A 19,138-nucleotide genomic window follows, 5' to 3' on the forward strand; every position below is an offset into this window, starting at 1 on the left:
TTTTGCTAAGGCTGAGGCAAGTCAATGAAAACCTTTTATAGGCTTCCTTGTTCTTTGAACAAAGTAGATTATCTACACATTGTGTTAGGACTAAATCACAAGGGAAATTTAGATCTTTTCACGCTTGATCAACAACCAGGGAAAAATAGAAGGGGGTTCCAGTGTACTCCAGGGGCATGACTGTCCATGTACGTTGTGGTCCTCTCCAGGTAAAAGCAAAATCACATTGACTGTCTTGGTCTAGAGGCACACGAAAAAAAGGCAGAGCAAAGATTCATTAGAGTGAGGCAAGTGGCTTCATGTGGAATTGATGAGAAAATGGTTTTTGGGTTAATTTTTGTCAGGAAGTGAGGTATACCTATTATATTGATGGCCTTAAGGTCTTGAACAAATCAAAATCCTTGTCTGTTTGGCTTCATTTCTTGCTGGATGAGAGTGTTACAAAGGCAGTGCGTGGGAAGACCTTTGTAGAAGGCATTCAACTATACATTTGAGCTCTTCTTTTGGCATCAAGGGATATTGTGGGAAGTTTGGGTAATGGTTTTGTAGAATGATTCTGAACTTCAATAAGTTCTGCTCCCATTATCTTTTCTACGTCAGTGAAATTTCTAACTCATAAAGGTCTGATGTTGTGTCAAGACATTTATCTGGAGTATCTATCAAATATAATGGGGAATGTAAAGGTGTATTCAGACCAAACAACATTGATTATGAATAGAGAACTCCTCTGAAAACTCAAGAAATATTCCCTCTGGTGTGCTTCTAATATAACAATTCTATGTGTAAAGTTAAGTTCTACCCTGTTAGATTGGCAGGTGTGTTGTCACGGAGCAGGAAGGAATGTTTCCAGTCAAAGGGCTCAAGGGTTACATATAAAGGCTGAGAGACAGGGAAAATCTGTGCGTTATTTGAAATACTGATCACGTGTGTGGGACGTTTATGCCAAGGAAGAGGCTGAGCAAAGGTGGCAGGGTTTATTATAGAAAGAGTAGCAGTTGCATTGATTTTTATTGGAAATGTTTCAGGTATGATTTTTAGGAGACTTTGCCCAACTTTTCAGGCTTGTTTTTGAACCCTTAGGTTTATTGTGGCAAGAGAGATCCTGCAGGTCCTTTCCTGGGTCAGTCCAGTCTGCTTTACCATCCAGAAATGAGCATCGGCAGTTCTGACCAATATGTGTATGAGTGATTTGTGTCAAGACAAGTCTGGGGCTTATGCACCCAAAAGAACGCTAAATTCTTCTCTGAATATTTGCTGGTCTTGTCTGAATTTAGAGACATTTTTACAAATAGCTCTTAATTCAGCTCAGGTCCAAGGTTTAAGCTCTGAAGTTGTCTGAATACCTGGTGCATGGGGGTGGATCTTCAGAGGCAGCTGGCATTTTGGATTCTTGGGAGGTTTGTTGGGCAAAGGCAGGGGACCTGGACAAGGGGAATTAAAAGAGGAGTCAGTGGAATTCAGAAGGAGAGAGAATGGCAGGAGAAGAGGCACAGGGAGATCTGGGAAAAGCAACTGGAGGACTTAATAGAGAAATAAGTCTAGTTGTCTTTCAAATTGGTCATTAGCTTTGGCCAGAGAATGTTTTAATGAAGCAGCTTTTGATTCAGAGTTTTGTTTGGAAGCTTCCTTATACCAAATCAAAATATGCTGCCCATTGAAACTGAGAAATCTTCTCCCCTTCTTATCGAAGGAGCCTCTCAAATCCACAATTTTGTTCAAGCCAAATCCTCCTTAGTGAAGCTATGAGGAGTTGAATGAGACAACATGTAAGAAGCAGGCATGTTTCCTGGAAGAGTAGAAGCTCTACACTTAAACTACCCCATAAGAGCTGGCAATGGTGGGTAAATGAGGTGCTTGTACATCTCATGACTTAGGCCCCAACATGACTTCTCTGAATGCAGACTCCAGAGCCTCCACCACCTGACACCAAAGAGAACACTCTTTCTGGATTAAAGCCAAACTTTCAGGTCAAAAGAAAATCAGGAGAAGAAAACCTCATTTGGTTTTATTGAATACCCACTGCAAAGTGTGTGCAAATGGATGCCAGTCTGATGAGAATGGAGTTCTGCCATTTGCAACAACGTGGATGGACCTAGAGTGTACTCTGCTTAATGAAATTAGTCAGAGAAAGACATATACTCTATGTTATCACTCAATGTGGAAGCTAAAAAATAAAACAAATAAATGCATAGAATAAAACAGAAACAGACTCACAGATAATGAGAACAAAGTAATGGTTGTCACCGGGGAGAGGGGAGGGAGGAACAAGATAGGGTAGAGGACTGAGAGATTAAAACTACTGTGTATAAAGTAAGTAAGGAATAAGGACATATTGTACAGCAGAGGAAAATATACCCACTTTTTGTAATAAAGTTAACTGGAATATAATCTATAAAAATATTGAATTATTTTGTTGAGCACCAAAAACTAATATTGTAAATCAACTATACTTCAAAAAAAAAAAAAGAAAGAAAGAAAGGGATGACCCTATTGACTATACCAGTCAACGTGGATTTGAAGTAATATCCAATAAAAAAGATTAAGGAGGGACTTCCCTGGTGATGAAATGGTTAAGAATCCGTCTGCCAATGCAGGGGACACGGGTTCGAGCTCTGGTCCCGGAAGATCCCACATGCCACGGAGCAGCTAAGCCCATGCACCACAACTACTGAGCCTGTGCTCTGGAGCCCATGAGCCACAACTACTGAAGCCTGCGTGCCATAACTACTGAAGCCCACGCGCCAAGAGCCCATGCTCCGCAACAAGAGAAGCCACCGCAATGAGAAGCCCGCGCCCTGCAACAAAGAGCAGCCCCAGCTCGTCGCAACTAGAGAAAGCCCGCACACAGCAACGAAGACCCAACGCAGCCAAAAATAAATGAATAAAAGTAAATAAATAAATTTATTTTCTAAAAACATTAAGGAAAAATAAGATGTAAGAGGCTTCTCAAAAAAAAGAGACATACTCTCATTATTTGGAGAGATCTTTATCAGTCAAGCAAGAGAATCTACAGAGAAGTGGTTACAGAAATTATGTAATTTTGCTGGATGTCAGACCAATATAAGAGCAAATTATTTCTATATGCTAGTAGTAATGTACAAAACATATTTGGGATCTTCGAAGTGTAAAACACAGAATCTTTAGAATTACAAACTTTTCCAGGACAAGAGAAATATATTAAAAGCATATAAGAAGAATGGAAAACAGCTGGCTCTTTTGAGAAAATACCACCCCAAACCCAGCAATAAAGTTAAACCATTTGCCAACCTGCTCATTCAAAAAGAGGAGGGTGCCTGGTCATTGTTCCCCATTCTGTGTTCTGTATCCAACAAAGACTTGTCCACATACAACTACTGGCTACATTCCCCCAAACGGGCTAGAGCTGCCATCCAGAAAAGGTCAAACTGGGTAGAGGGTTGCTGTAAACTAGTATGGACACTAAGTCCAAAACCCTGTAAACAAAACAAATTTAGCAATTACTCTATTAAGGGGGTTGGGGGGAACAGGGGTATGGGCAGTGGTAGGGTGCCCGGAAAAGGATGGCTTTTGAGAGAAAAGTGCTGGCGCTTAGGTTTGAAGCGAATGGGAGGGGGGTAGAGCTGCTTAAGGGTGCCCTCCCTAGAGGAAATCTAAGCAGCAGTGTGGCTGTCGGAAAGCACACTGTATTTCAAGCGGCTTTTCTTTGCCCGGGTGAGCTTCCTTTCAGGTGTTTTAATCAGTCACTGATCAAAACTCTGCAGTGCAGCCTGCATCCACAAAGCATCTGTTCCTGTGATTCTTACGGTGTGTGCAAGGTACACACAGCCAATATCAGAAGACCCTCTCCTGCTGCCCGTTCAGTTGGCCAGGAATTGTGGGAGGCAGTTGATTCAGGGAACAGGCATCTCCGGGCCTTGCGTGGAGGACCATGAGGGCGTTGGGGACGCTGGTGAGGACCTGGACTTGGAGAGGGAGGTAGAGGTTGGAGTGGTGAGTCGGGGAAGGGCTCCGGAAGGTGCAAGTCCAGGTTGTCGTCGTGGTGAGGAGAGCCTCTCTCTGGACTAGTGTTGGGGGCCCGCGGGGATGGCTCTGAGACTAGGCCCAACAGGTCGAAGCCAGACATACATCCAGCCGAGGGGCGGAGCCCAGCGACCGAGACTGCAGCAGCATCCGTCCCAGCCGGCAGGAAGTCGGCGTCAGCATCCGCCTCCTCCTCGTTGACCTCTTCTTGGCAGGCGATGTCTGGGACAGCTGGGCACAAGAATCCCGGCTCCAGGGCCATGTACTCTCCGGGAGCGCTCAGGAAAGCGCCCCGTCCCAGGCCCTGTCCCCACGGGCCTTCCACTCCCGAGCCCAGGAGGGCCTCGGGGACCAGCATGAGGATGCGATCTCCGAGAGACACCTGCATCACGGACGTTGGCTCGGGCTCCAGCAGCACGTCGACGTCGTCCAGGGACACGTGCAGGGCACAGCCGGTGGGCAGGACCACCACGAAGATGAGCGTGTCCGCGGTCGGGGGCCAGGTCAGGTTGTCCAGGCTGGGCGCCACCTTGGACTTGGACTCGGGGCCCGCGGGCTCCTCCGTTCGCCGGCGCTTGGCAGGGCCCGGTCCTCCGGGCTGCGGTCCCCACCGGTCCGCAGGGGAGGCGCTGGGGCTGCGGGGCCGGCTGCCCATCTTCTCAATGTCGCCGCGGGCCTGGGGCCTGGCAGAAGGCGAGGAAGGGCTGGGTCCTGCAGGCAGTGACAGATCGGTTTGACAGGTGAGGCCGACGCAGGGCGGTGGGGCGCAGGACTGCGGGACGAGGGAGGAGCCTTCGGAGCTCTGGGGGCGCCTCTCGGGATCCCTCAGTCCTGGCTTCCAGGGGAGCTGCTGCGCTAGTCTTTGCGTGTGTGAATCTTCAGGTCCTCACGTGGACTGGTTTGCGCAGGAGTGGGCCAAGGACGTTGTGAGTGACGCCGGCGGAACCTGAGTCGCAAAGCGTTCTCACGCTAAGCTCCGCCCCTTCCTAGGCTCCGCCCCTAGAAGTGGAGGCCTCTGTGTCGCCCAGTAGCCCTGGCTGTGGTGGGTAGTTTACTCTAGAGAAATACTTTCATAGGCCTCAAGGGGGCTGAGCAATCGTGCCGCTCTAGGACTAGGCTTCCTGGGTCGAGTTCCTCGCTTTCCTTGTGTTGACCTCAGATACGGAAAACCTTAACCGGAAAACTGATTCAAGTTCAAGTCCCACCAGTGGACAGCTGCACCAGGACAGTGAGACGTAGTTCCCTCTTCCCCTGAGACCTCGCCCTGGAAGTGACCTTTTAACTTCTTTTGGTCCAACAGTGAGGTGAATTTTTGGATGACATCCTTAAGCCTCTCCTTGCCTGTGATGTCAATGACTGTCAGATCCTTGAAGGTGGTTGCCAAGAGAAGGTGTGGCTCGACGGCCTGACCAGTGTTAATAGGAGAAAACATCCAAGAATGATTCTGGCATAGGTAATACTTTCATATGGTTTCAGAGGAAGGTGAAACATTTCCCTCCCTGTCCTTTAACCACGTGATTGCTCACTTTGTCCCTTTTTACAAAATAGCTTATATGTTCTCATTTTGAGGGCCACATAGCATTCCTTTGTACTGAATTCCATTTAAATCGGGCTTCTCTCAATGGGCGTTCAAACTAGTGATTTGTGAATTGGCAGTCACTGGGCTTCTCTGGCCAATTGGTGTAAAATGCAGATTCTTTGATGCATCCCAGAACCACTGCCCAGAATTCCTGGAGTCATGGGCGTAGGAATTCTCCTTAAGCACCTCCACAAAGATTTTGTTTTGTCCGAAAGTTTAAGATCACTGCATTTGTTTTCATTCAGCATTTGAGGGGTTCAGGAATAGGGCGGTTTATGGTTGAGGTCACATCCCAGCCTGTTAGTGACAAAGTCATGAAGGGAACTCAAACTTCCTGGGCCTGCCTTGAGGGGTTTCCCCTACACTCCCGGCCTGCACCCGCTCTCCTGGCTGCATTTCCAGTGTTTCAGCCACGGGCCAAGAAATTCCCCTGCTTAGGTCAGGATGCTGGCTGGGGGAACTTACAGGAGCTGTACACTGGCATAGGGGGCCCTGCCAGGAACCTGAGTTCTCGTGGGGTGAATGTGGATGCCACTGGCACCTTCCTCTATGTTCCCAGGTGATGGGAGCCGTTGCTGTGCGCCTGTTGTTTGGACAGAGGGCGGAGTGGGGAGATGTTGGGGAGCTTGCAGGAAAGAACTACTTTTGTCCTGGAGAATTCTGTTGGTGAAGCTTGAATATCCCATGGTCAGGGAATGTTCAATGGGGGCTCCATTCAGGAGAGTGAGTGTGAACATGCTCTGTTTTAAGGGCCAGAAGGAGGAACCCAAACTTGGCCAGGACACAGGGTGGGGCTCGGGGCTGTTGGCCTGGCCAGGGATGGGGGCCCTGAACGTGGTGGCTCCTGTCCCAGCCTGTGCCACCTCTTGTCCACGGCTCTCCTGACCTCAGTAGTCTCACATCTGGGCTCATCATTGTCCTGGGCCCTGTGAATCCTCACTGTGAGCTCCCCTCCCAAGGGAATGTGGTCCTGTCCTGAGACAAATGCAGTTACTGGGGGCCTGGCATAGTCGCACCCGATTTCCTCCTCTGGTCAGCCGCTTTCTTTTTTTTTTTTTTTTTTAATTGGCCGTGCGGTGAGGCCTGCTGGGATCTTAGTTCCCGGACCAGGGATTGAACCCGTCCCCTCTGTAGTGGAAGCTTGGTGTTCTAACCACTGGACCACCAAGGAATGCCCTTGGTCAGCCACGGGCAAGTCATTTCACCTTCGCTAACCTCAGTTTCCTTACATGTGAAATGGGGAGAATGCCATCTACTGTGCAGGGGGCTTGTGAGATAATGTATGTAAAATGTTCTTGGAACACAATAAGTGCTTAGTAAATAGTAACTATTTACTGTTTATGATGTTTATAATCTGTCTTTCCCACTTGACATTGTCAGCCCTGTTCTCATCATCTTGAACAGTGCCTGGCATGTAGCCGACATCCAATGAATGGTAAACAATATCATCATCATCATCGTCATCCTAAAAAGGGGTCTGATCTGCTAGAAAGTACTGGTCCAGGTGTTTTCATGGCATAACATCTATATAATTGAGGAATGGCTTGCCGAGCACCAGATCAGATATCTTTCCTTCTGCCTTATTTTTGTTTACTCTAAGATGTCCAAAGACTGTCAGGTTGGATTATCAGGCCCACTCATTGGGCTTTCTTGGTGTCATTCCAACCTGACTATCCAATCAACATGAACTGCTTGAACCACTATGGGGGCGAATTAGCAAATAAATCCCGGTTCTGGGTAGGTTACAAGATGGCTGCCGATCGTCCATCTGATGAGGGCTATTCTGCTATCCCCCTAGAATGCATAACTAGCTTTTAAAAATTCCTATTTATTTTTATTCACTTTAGGAATAATACCTGAATACATATTTTAGAATATCTAAACAGCATAGTTAAAGCTGGAGCTCCCTTCAACTCCCCACAAACTCCCAATCCAGTAGTAATGTGACAAGATCCTTTTCTATGGACTTACAAACATAACACAGGGGATTTGTTTTCTTCCCGAATGGCAAAGTATTGTGGGTCTTTTTCTGCAATTTGTTGGATCTTATTGCTGTTTGGTATTGTCATCCACAAAGTACATTATCCCTTCTGTTTTTAATGGGAGAGACCTTTTCCAACATGCAATACAAGCTTTTATATGAAAATGTTGTATAAGAAAAGGCAGCTTCAAACATCTCTTGTACAGCAACACCTTTGTCTTTGCCTGAAGCAGAATGAGGTACTGGCCCACTCACTCTCTGCTTACCTCACAGTAATACTGGCAATTCTGGTATATTATGCTGAGCTTTCTTTACTTCCGGAACATGTTACTGAGTGGTGAATTGCATTGAATTAGTGATGCTATCCCAATGATTTGATACGATGATGGCCTGTGTTGTCACACGATTATTAATCCTTTACTATTTTAAGAATGACAAAACTGTCATTGAAGTAGTTATTTGGCCTTTTAAAGGCTGAGGCTGAAGCCAAATACAGTTTGGGTTTTTTTTGTTTTTTTTAACCAAGGACTTCAGCTTCTGTGTTATAAGTGACAGACAATGATTTCTGTATCTTAATTTTGAATTCAGCTTTCTTATGGAATTCTCTTATATTTTTTCAGTTTTTTTTTAGGTTTACATACATATGGTTTGCAAATGGTCTTTTTCTTCGCTTTAAGATTTTAAACATCTAATTTCTTTCTCTTGTCTGATTTTGTTGGCTAGTATCGCCAGTACAATGTCAAATATTATTGGAAGAGTGGCATCTTTTCTTGTTCTAGACTTTGGTGGGACTCCTGCTAGTGTTTGCCTATTAAGCATATTGCTCAGAAATAAATGTCATGTCAAAGAATTATCAATGTCCTGCTGTTTTATTGAATATTTAATGCATTATTTTGAAATATTTCCAAACTTAACAGAAACAGTGCAAAAACAATGTAAAGAATTCTCATTTATCCTCTATTAACTTTTAACACTTTGCCACATTTGCTGTATCATTCTTTATTCCTGTCTCTCAGAAAGACCACAGGATATGTATGTTTATATAGATAGATAGATAAAAATAAACATACATAAATATTTGTTCCTTGAATCATTAGAGAGTAAGTTGTATATATTCAGACTCTCTTCCCCAGAATTGTTCAGTGTGTATTTCCTAACACTAATATTCTCTCATATATATTTTAGAACAGTTATCAATTTAAGAAAAATTTAACATTGCTGCCATGCTTTAATCCATAATCCATTTTCCAATTTTGTCAATTATACTAACAATATCCTTTATTATATATCTCTATCTCTGTTATCTATTTAAAAATTTTAAATTTAGTATTATTTTTTCTTCCAGCTTTATTGAGATGTAATTGACATACAGCACTGTTTGTTTAAGGTGTACAGCATAATGATTTGACTTATATACATCATGAAATGATTACCACAATAAGTTTAGTTAAAGTCCCTCATCTCCTATAGGTACAAAATTAAAGAAATAGAAAAAAATTGTTGTCTTGTGATGAGAACTCTTTAGATTTATTCTCTTAACTCAGCAGTGTGAATTATAGTTAGTGTGCTATACATTACATCCTTAGTACTTATTTATCTTATAAGTGGAAGTTTGTACCTTTGGTCTACTTTCATGCAATTAACCACCCCCCTTTTTTTCTTTCTTTTTTTTTTTTTTTTTGCCTATAAGATGCAGGTTAGGATCATGCATTTCTTTCAGGTGTCATGTCTCCTTAGTTAACTTTTATCTGGAATAGTTCCTTAGCCTTCTGCTGTTTTTCAAGCCATTAATATTTTTGAAAATTATAAGTAGTTATTTCTTAGTGTTCCTCAATTTGAGATTCTCTGATGTTTCCTCATGATAAGAGTAAAATTATATAAATATTTTTGCCTTGAAAAGTAATAAATGATCCTGTGTCTTTCTCTGGAGACACATCACATCCACTTGTTCCTTACAGGTGATGTTAATTTTTCTTTTTTCAATTTAATGCTTATTAGTAAAGTTATGGATAACTTTGGGTTATCATAACTTTGGGTAATCATCACCACAGCCAGTTTTAGAACATCTTCATTACCTCAGAAAGTTCCCTTATGCCTATTTGCATTAAATCCTTTCTCAAAACCCCAGACCAAGATAATCGCTGATTGCCTCTGTCTATAAATTTGCCTTTTTACTGGATATTTCATAGAAATGAATCATTCAATGTGTAGTCTTTTGCATCTGGCTTGTTTCAGTTAATATACTGTTTTGGTAGTTTATTCCTGTTGTAGCAGCTGTTATCCATGGTTTATCCATGTTGTAGCATGTTGTATATGTTCTTTCATTTTACTTGAGGAGTAGTATCTCTTGTATGGAAATACCACATTTGCATTTCCATACATTCATCAGTATTTGGACATTTGGATCATTTCTATTTGGGGGCTATTATGAGTAATGCTGCTATGAACACTCCTATACATGTCTTTGTGGGGACATATGTTTTCAGGTCTCTTGCATAGATTCCAAGGAATGGAATTCTTGGGTCAAATGGCAAGTTTACGTTCCACTTTCCAGAATGGCTGTACAGTTTGACGTTCTCACCAGCAATGCATGTGGGTTTCACTCTTTCCTCATTCTCACTAGAACTTGGTATTGTCTGTCTTCTTTGATTATAGCCATTCTAGTGAGTGTGTTTTGGTATGTCATTGTGGCTTTAACTTGCATTTCTCTAATGACTAATGACATTGAATATCTTCTCATGAGTGTATTAGCTAAGCCTATGTTGTGTATCTTTTATGGTTAAATATCTATTCAAATCTTTTGTCCATTTAAAAATTCTCTCATTTGCCTTATTTTTGAGTTGTAAAAGTTCTTTATATATTCTGGATACAAGTCCTTTATCTGATATGTGATTGCACATATTTTCTCCCATTTTATGGACTTTCCTCCATTGTTTCATTGTGATATAATTGACATATAACATTATATTAGTTATAGGTTTATTTTAAAAATTTTTATTGGTGACTTTTGATGTGCATGTGTTTAAAATTTTGATGACTTTCAGAATACCAAGTTTAAAAAATGGATTGTAAGTTTGGTGTTGTATCTAAGAACCTTCTGCCCAACCAAGGTCATAAAGATTTCCCCCCTTTTTTTTGAAGAAATTAATAGCTTTAGTTTTTACATCTAGGTCTTTCATCCAATTTGTGGTTTTGTATGTGGGTATGGTGTAAACTAATAGTTTAAGGGTTTTTTTGAATGTGATGATTCAATTGTTAAAAAGACTATGGCTTTTACATTTAATTGTCTTGGCACTTTTGTCAGAACTAAATTGACCATCAATGTAAAGATTTGTTTCTGACTCATAATTCTGTTCCATTGACCTGTTGTATGACTATTCATGTGCCAATAGCACACTGTCTTGATTATTGTATCTTTTGAATAAGATCTGAAACTTATTAGTGTAAGTCCTTCAATACAACTGCTACTCTTTCTGTAATAAACCCTGCCACCTTTGCTCAGCCTCTTCCTTGGCGTAAACGCCCCACACACATGATCAATTTTTCAAATAACGCACAGATTTTCCCTGTCTCCCAGCCTTTATATGAAACCCTTGAGCCCTTTGACTGGAAACATTCCTTCCTGCTCTGTGACAACACACCTGCCAATCTAACAGGGTAGAACTTAACTTTACACAGAGAATTGTTATATTAGAAGCACACCAGAGGGAATATTTCTTGAGTTTTCAGAGGACCTCTCTGTTCATAGCCAATTGACTCTGTTCTGAGTATACCTTTGCATTCCCACTCTATTTGATAAATACCCCAGATTTTGACACCAAATCTGACCCTCTATCGGCTAGATATTCCCCTGATATAGAAAAAATAATGGGAAAAAAGAAAAAGAGGTAAAATAATGGGAGCAGAACTTATTAAAGTTCAGATACATTCTACCAAGTTGTTACCCAAACTTCCCACAATACCCCTTGATGCCAAAAGAAGAGCTCAAACGTATAGTTGAATGCCTTCTACAAAGGTCTTCCCATGCACTGCCTTTGTAACACTCTCATCCAGCAAGAAATGAAGCCAAACAGACAAGGATTTTGATTTGTTCAACACCTTAAGGCCATCGACAAAATATGTATACCTCACTACCTGACAGAAATTAACCCAAATACCATCCTATCATCAATTCCACCTGAAGCCACTTGCTTCACTCTAATGTATCTTTGCTCTGCCTTTTTTTCGTTTGCCTCTAGACCAAGGCAGTCAATATGATTTTGCTACCTGGAGAGGACAACAACATACCTGGACAGTCATGCCCCTGGAGTACACTGCAGCTCCCTTCTATTTTTCCCTGGTTGTCGATCAAGAGTTAAAAGATCTAAATTTCCCTTGTGATTTAGTCCTACCACAATGTGTAAATGATCTAGTTTGTTCAAAGAACAAGGAAGCCTGTAAAAGGATTCCATTGACTTGCCCCAGCCTCAGCAAAAAGGAGACATAAAATTTCAAATATAATTATTATTTTGCCAAAATACAGTCCATTATTCAGAGCATGACTCATCTCAGGAGGGAAAAACATCCAGAAAAGTTCACAATGGGCAGAGGGTAGTCAAACTATCACAGACACTAGGGACAAAACCATGTAGACAAAAGAAATTTAGCAATTACTCTATCGACCAGAAAAGGAGTGGAAGGGGCAGTGGTAGTGTGCCTGGGAAAGGATGGCTTTTTAGAGAAAAGTGCTGTCGCTTAAGTTTGAAGCAAACTGGGAGGTGGAGGCGGGTAGAGCTGGTTAAGAGTGCCCTCCCTAGGGGCTTCCCTGGTGGCGCAGTGGTTGAGAATCTGCCTGCTAATGCAGGGGACACGGGTTCGAGCCCTGGTCTGGGAAGATCCCACATGCCACGGAGCAGCTGGGCCCGTGAGCCACAACTACTGAGCCTGCGCGTCTGGAGCCTGTGCCCCGCGACGGGAGGGGCCGCGATAGTGAGAGGTCCGCGCACCGCAATGAAGAGCGGTCCCCGCACCGCGATGAGGAGTGGCCCCCACTTGCCTCAACTAGAGAAAGCCCTCGCACGAACCGAAGACCCAACACAGCCAAAAATAAAATAAAATAAATAAATAAAGTAGCTATAAAAAAAGAAAAGTGCTTTAAAAAAAAAAAAAAAAAGAGTGCCCTCCCTAGAGGAAATCTAAGCAGCAGTCTGGCTGTCGGAAAGCACACTGTATTTCAAGCGGCTTTTCTTTGCCCGGGTGAGCTTCCTTTCAGGTGTTTTAGTCAGTCACTGATCAAAATTCTGCAGTGCAGCCTGCATCCATAAAGCATCTGTTCCTGTGATTCTTACAGTGTGTGCAATGCACACACAGCCAATATCAGAAGACTATCCTGGTCCCCGTTCAATTGGCCAGGAATTGTGGGAGGCAGTTGATTCAGGGAACAGGCATCTCCGGGCCTTGCGTGGAGGACCATGAGGGCGTTGGGGACGCTGGTGAGGACCTGGACTTGGAGAGGGAGGTAGAGGTTGGAGTGGTGAGTCGGAGAAGGGCTCTGGAAGGTGCAAGTCCAGATTGTCATCGTGGTGAGGAGAGCGTCTCTCTGGGCTAGGGTTGGGGGTCCAAGGGGACGGCTCTGAGACTAGGCCCAACAGGTAGAAGCCAAGCACACTTCCAGCAGAAAGGCGGAGCCCAGCAACGGAGCCGGCTGTGGCATCCATCCCGGGTGGCAGGAACTCAGCATCCATGTCCGCATCCTCCCTTTGGCCTCTTCTTGGCAGTGATCTCTGGGACAGCTGAGCAGAAGTATCCCTGCTCCAGGGTAATGTACTCCCCGGGAGTGAGCAGGAAAGCGCCCCGTTCCAGGCCCTGTCCCAAGGGGTGTTCGATGCCCGAGCCCACCAGGGCCTTAGGGACCAGCATGAGGATGCGATCTCCGAGAGACACTTGCCTCACGGACGCTGGCTCGGGCTCCAGCACCACGTCGACGTCGTCCAGGGGCACGTGCAGGGCACAGCCAGCGGGCAGGACCACCAAGAAGATGAGCGTGTCCGCAGTTGGGGGCCAGGTCAGGTTGTCCAGGCTGGGCGCCGCCTTGGACTTGGACTCGGGGCCCGCGGGCTCCTCCTTTCGCGGTGCTTGGCAGGGCCCGGTCCTCCAGGCTGCGGTCCCCACTGGTCCGCAGGGGAGGCGCTGGGGCTGCGGGGCCGGCTGCCCATCATCCCAATGGCGGCGCGGGCGGCGCTCCCTGGGCCAAGCAAAGAGCGAGGTGGAGTTGGTCCTGCAGGCAGTGATTCCTGATTGACAGGTGAGGTGGGCCAGGTCTCTGTGGTGCAGGACTAGGCGACGCGGTTCAAAACTTCGGAGCTCCAGGGGCGCCTCTCGGTCCTGGCTTCTAGGGGAGCTGCTGGGCTCGGCTTTGCGTGTGTGAATCTTCAGGTCCTCACGTGGACTGGTTTGCACAGGAGTGGGCCAAGGATGTTGTGAGTGACGCCGGCGGAACCTGAGTCGCAAAGCATCCTCACGCTAAGCCCCGCCCCTTCCTAGGCTCTGCCCCTAGAAGTGGAGGCCTCTGTGTCGCCCAATAGCCCTGGCAGTAGTGGGAAGTTTACTCTAGAGAAATACTTTTATAGGCCTCAGCAGGGCTGAGCAGTCGTGCCGCTCTAGGACTAGGCTTCCTGGGTCGAATTCTTGGCTTTCCTCGTGTTGACATCAGATGTAGAAATCCTTAACCAGAAAACCGATTAAATTTCAAGTCCTACCAGTGGAACATTGCACCAGGACAGTGAGATGCAGTTCCCTTGTCCCCTGAGACCTCGCCCTGGAAGTGACCTTTTATCTTCTTTTGGTCCAAAAGTGGAGTGTGTTGGGGATGGCATCCCCAAGCTTCTGTTTACCTGAGTTGTTAATGACTGTCAGATCCTCCCAGCCGTGTCGAAAGGGAAAGAGATGTTAGGATTGAGGGTCTTTATTGCAGTCGCTGCAGGATCAACTTATATATCTATCAGTTTAGCATGATGGTCATTGTTATAATTCCATTAACTAAACCAACAGTTCACATTCTCTAAATTGACCTACACTACACTTGAGAGGTGTATCTGTTGTAGTCCAATTGACAAATGATGAAAAGGTCATGCCAAAGGAAGAGGCAATTGGCCAGAGCCCGGAACTAGCAGATCTGGGTCTGACGCGTCAGCCTCCCCTCAAGATGATGCAGGCGGCAGTGCCTTTGATCTGGGTGTCACTTTAAAGTTGAGTCTATCGGCAGATGGTATTGGTAAAGGGAAGGTGTGTCTCAACAGCTTATCCAGAGTTAATAGGAGAAAACACTCTATAATTACTTTGGAATGGGTAATACTTTCATCTGGTTTCAGAGTAATGTGAAACATTTCCTTTCCTGTCCTTCAACCATGTGATTGCTCACTTTGTCCCTTTTTATAAAATAGCTTGTATGTTCTCATTTTTAGGGCCACATAGCATTCCTTTGTACAGAATTCTGTTAAAATCAGGCTTCCCTTGATGGGCATTTAAGCTAGTGATCTATGAATTGGCAGACACGGGCCTTCTCTGTCCAGTTAGTGTAAAATGCAGTTTCTTTGCCACATCCCAGAACCAATGATCAGAATTCTGGGAGCCATGGGCATAAAAATTCCTTGTACGCACCTGCACAAAGATTCTGTTTTGGCAGAAAGTTTAAGATCACTGAACTTGTTTTCATTCAGCATTTGAGAGGTTCAGGAACAGAGAGGTTTATGGTTGAGGTCCTGTCCCTGCTTGTTGGTGACAATGTCATGAAGAGAACTCAAACTTCCTGGGCCTGCATTCAGGAGTTTCCCCTACACTACTGCCTGTATTCACTCATGGCTGCATGTCCCATGTTTTTGGCTGCTGGCCAAGAAATTCCCCTGCTTAGGTCAAGACTCTGGCTGCGGGGAACATTCAGGGGCCATACACTGGCTTGGTGGGCCCTGCCAGGAACCTGAGTTCTCATGGGGTGAAAGTGATGTCGCTGGCACCTATCTCTATGTTCCCAGGTGATGGGAGCAGCTGCTGTGCTCCTATTGTTTGGACAGAGGGTGGGGTGGGGAGATGGAGGGAGATGTTAGGGAGCTTTCAGGAAACAACTAATTTGGTCCTGGAGAATTCTGTGGGCAACACTTGAACGTACCATGATCAGGGAATAATGGGGGCTCCATTCAGGAGAGTGAGTGTGAACATGCTTTGTTTTAAGGGACAGATGGAGGAGCCAAAACCTGGCCAGGACACCAGGTGTAGCTCAGGGCTCTTGGCATAATCAGTATTGGGGCCCTGAATGTGGTGGCTACTGTCCCTGCCTTGTACCACCACCTCTTGTCCACGGCTTTACTGACCTCAATAGTCTCACGTCTGGGGTCATCATTGTCCTGGGCCCTGTGAGTCCTCACTGTGAGCTCCCCTCCCAAGGAAATGTGGTCCTGTCCTGAGACAAAGGCAGTTACTGGGGGTCTGGTATAGACACTCCCAAGTTCCTCTTCGGGTCAGACCCTTTATAACTGGGTGATCACAGGAAGTCCTTTCACCTTCTCTAACCTTAGTTTCCTACGTGTGAAGTGGGGAGAATGCCATCTACTGTGCAGGGGGGTTGTGAGATAATGTATGTAAAATGTTCTTGGAACACGGTAAATGCTTAGTAAATAGTAGCTATTTACTGCTTATTATGTTTATAATCTGCCTTTCCAACTTCACAGTGTAAAGCCCTGTTCTCAGAATCTTGAACAGTGCCTGGCATGTAACCGACATCCAATGAATGGTAACCAATATCATCATCATCGTCCTAAAAAGGGGTCTGATCTGTTAGAAAGTACTGGTCCAGGTGTTTTCATGGCATGACCTCTAAGTAATTTAGAAATGGCTTGCTGTGCACCAGATCAGATACCTTTCCTTCTGCCTTATTTTTGTTTACTCTAGACGCCCAAATAACGTCAGGGTGGTTTATCAGGCCCACTCACTGGGCTTTCTTGGTGTCAATCAATACTGACTATTCAAACAGTATGAACTGCTTGAACCACTGTGGGACACAATTAGCAAATAAATCCTGGTCCTGGGTAGGGTACACGATGGCTCTCTACAGTCCCACTGGGAGAGGAAATGTGACAGAATTTGGGCACAGGAAGCCAGGCACAAGATGGATATCACCGAGTGAGACTCAGGACTTTTTGCAACATTGGTCATCTGGGCACAGTGAATGCTTTGTACTACCATTTGAGACTCTAAGGCACAGGCCCAGGGCACCAGCCTGACAGTACTCTTGACATTGGCTCTAATGAGGGCCATTCTGTTATTCCCCAAGAATGCATAACTAGCTTTTTCAAATTCCTATTTATTTTTATTCACTTTAGGAATAATACCTGGATGCATATTTTAGAAAATCTAAACAGCATAGTTAAAGCTGTAGCTCCCTTCAACTCCCCACAAACTACTAATCCACTATTGATGTGAGAAGATGCTTTTCTATGTATCAATATTTACAAACTTAACACAGGGAATTAGTTTTCTTCCTGGAATGGCAAAGTATGGTGGGTCTTCTTCTGCAATATGTTAGAGCTTATTGCGATTTGGTATTGTCATCAGCAAAGTACATTGTCTCTTCTACCTTTTATTGGAGAGACTCTTTCCAACACACAATACAGGCTTTTATATGAAAATGTTGTATAAGAAAGGACAGCTTCAAACATTTCTTGTACAGCAACCCTGTTGTATTTGCCTGAAGCAGAATAATGGTAATGCCCCTCTTGCAGTTTCTATTAATAAGAGTACTGGCATTATTGATACTATGTATAAAATAGATAACTAATGAGAACATTCTGTATAGCAAAGGGAACTCTACTCATTGCTCTGTGGTGACTTAATGGGAAGAAGATCCAAAAATGAGGGGATATATGTATATGTATATCTGAATCACTTTGCTGTACAGGAGAAACTCACACAACATTGTAAAGCAAATATACTCTGATAAAAATTAATTTTAAAAACGGGAAAAAAAGAGTATTGGAAGTCCTAGCCACAGAAATCGGGTAAAACCATGAAATAAAGGGAATACATATTTGACATGAAGAAGGAGAATTGTCACTATTTTCAGATGATATAATACTTTGGAAATAGAAAAACATTAAATTCACCATGCCGAAAGTATCGGCACTACAAAAAGACTTCCACAAACTCACAGCGTACAAGATGAATACACAAAAACATACTGCTTTTCCATAAAAAATGAAGGAACTCCCTGAAAGAAAAAGAAAAAGCACGAGAAGAAGAATGCCTTCGCAAATCATGCCTAAAAGAATTCAACACCTCGGGATACACTTAACCAATGAGGTGAAAGACCTATATTCTGAAAACTGTAAAACACTGACGAACCCAATAGAAGATGATACATAGAAATGGAAAGAGAGCCCGAGCTCTGGGATTGCAAGGATTAAGATTGTTCAAATGGCCATACAACCTGAAGCAATCTACAGACTGAAGGCAATCCCTAGCAAAATACCCATGACGTCTTTCTTAGAACTAGTACAAATATTCCTAAAATTTGTAGGGAGGCACACAAGACCCAGCATAGACCCAGCATGGCCAAAGCAAAGAAGACGGCTGGAGCTACCATGCTCCCAGGCTTCAGACCAAACCACAAAGCTACAGAAATCAAAACAGTCTTCTACTGGCACAGAAACAGACACAGAACTCAATGGTAAAGGACAGAGAGCCCAGAAATGGGCCCAGAAGTAAACCCAGGCAGCTACGGTCAATGAGTCGACGACATAGGAGGCACGAGTACACAACTGACAACAGACAGTCTCTTCCACAAGTGGTGCAGGCAAAACTGGACACCTATATGGAAAACAATGAGACTAGAACATTTCTACACACCTTCCACAAACCTGAACTCAAAATGGGTGAAAGACCTAAAGGTGAGACCTGAATCCCTAAAACTCCTCGATGAGACACTGGCAGAACACTCTTGGACATAAATCGTAGCACTCTCTTTGGCAAGGGCTCTGTCTCCTCAGGCAAAAGTCATCTAAGCAAACCTAAACACAGGGGACCTAGTTGAACTTCAAAGCTTTCGCACAGCAAAGGAGACCATCGACAAAACGAAAAGGCAACCTAAAAATGGGACACAATATCTGCATGTGAAATGACCGACAAGGGGTGAATCCAAACGTATAAACAGCTCATACGGCTCCATAGGAGGAAAACCAACCAACCAACCAACCAACCAACCAACAACCCAGTCGAAACATAGGCAGAACATTGGAATACACTTCTTTTTCCAAAGATGACAGGCAGATGGCTATCAGGCACCTGAAAAGATGCTCCACATCGCTAATCATTAGAGAAATGCAAATCCAAACAGCCATGACATATCACCTCACACCTGTCACAGTGGCTAGCATTCAACAGGCTCCAAATAAGAAATCTTCGCAAGGAGGTGGAGAATAGGGAAGCCCCGTACATTGTTAGTGGGAATGGCAATTGGGGCAGCCACTATGCAGAACAGCATAAAGCTTCCTCAAAACACTACAAAGAGAGCCACCATGTCATCCAGCCATTCCACTCCTGGATACACATCC

The 19,138-nt window shown here is 44.4% G+C and overlaps 2 pseudogenes across 2 annotated transcripts; both read right to left on the minus strand.

Annotated features, from left to right (window-relative positions):
- Positions 1-3,778: 3,778 nt before the first annotated feature.
- LOC309629535 (proline-rich protein 23C pseudogene) lies at positions 3,779-4,729 on the minus strand (annotated as a pseudogene). Its single transcript has one exon. The product of its transcript is annotated as a proline-rich protein 23C pseudogene (transcript).
- A 7,986-nt stretch (positions 4,730-12,715) lies between these two features.
- Positions 12,716-13,753, minus strand: LOC309629579 (proline-rich protein 23C pseudogene; annotated as a pseudogene). The gene has a single exon. The product of its transcript is annotated as a proline-rich protein 23C pseudogene (transcript).
- Positions 13,754-19,138: the final 5,385 nt, after the last annotated feature.

Source organism: Balaenoptera borealis, assembly GCF_965194805.1.
Source record: "Balaenoptera borealis genome assembly, chromosome: 5".
Classification (NCBI taxonomy): domain Eukaryota; kingdom Metazoa; phylum Chordata; class Mammalia; order Artiodactyla; family Balaenopteridae; genus Balaenoptera; species Balaenoptera borealis.